Below are 797 nucleotides of genomic sequence, written 5' to 3'. Positions count from 1 at the left end.
GAGCTGTGTGTTGGGGGGGGGGGAGGGTAGGGGGAAGGGGAGAAGCTTTCTGTGGTAAAGGAAAATAAATAGGGACGTGGAGCCAGACACAGGACTCCGAATGCTCTGGGAAGGCGGGGAATAGGCCACGGAGCAGTCCCATTGCCGACGCGCAGCTGCCTCCAGCACTGGAGTGCTGTGGGCCTCTTTTTAAACTACACGCATTTTCATTATGATGTGTTTTTATAAAAATGTGTTTTTTAAATTAGATCATCCTTAAAGAATGTCTGTGTCAGGCCTGTTCTCTTACTCCATGGATGCTCCTGGCCTTGGAGTGGATGGGCTTAAGTGTTTAGGGTTTCCTTTTCCAAGGGAAAGGGATCTGAAGTCCTTCACTAGCAGGGAGCTTTGCTGGGGGGGGGGCTGTCAGGGCTGCTGAGCCCCTCTCCCAGCAGTGCTGGGAAAGCTGGGCTCGACCAGGGCTGATGGGACAGTGAGGGGCCGACGGGAGCAGCATCCTCCCATGGGAGGGAGCCCCAGCAGAGATGGGGCTGGCCATGCACTCCTCGCCCACACTGCCTGTGAAATACTGCCTTTGAGAGGCAAGAGCCATGGCCAGCACAGGGTCCCGGCTGGGTCCCGTCCTGGTGCTGCCTTCACGCTGACCCCGGGAGCCTCCCGCGTTCCCTGGCACTGCAGCCAGCCTCTGCGAGGGGGAAGGGGAGGCGGGGAGACGCTCTCGGAAAAAGTGACGTTTTGTGCCTGCAGCTCCCTTGGCTGCTCTGGCAGCCGGAGCCGAGGGAAGGCAGGGCTGTGAG

The sequence above is a fragment of the Pygoscelis adeliae genome, unplaced genomic scaffold, assembly GCF_000699105.1.
Source record: "Pygoscelis adeliae isolate BGI_AS28 unplaced genomic scaffold, ASM69910v1 Scaffold239, whole genome shotgun sequence".
Classification (NCBI taxonomy): Eukaryota; Metazoa; Chordata; class Aves; order Sphenisciformes; family Spheniscidae; genus Pygoscelis; species Pygoscelis adeliae.
This window is presented reverse-complemented; position numbering follows the sequence as displayed.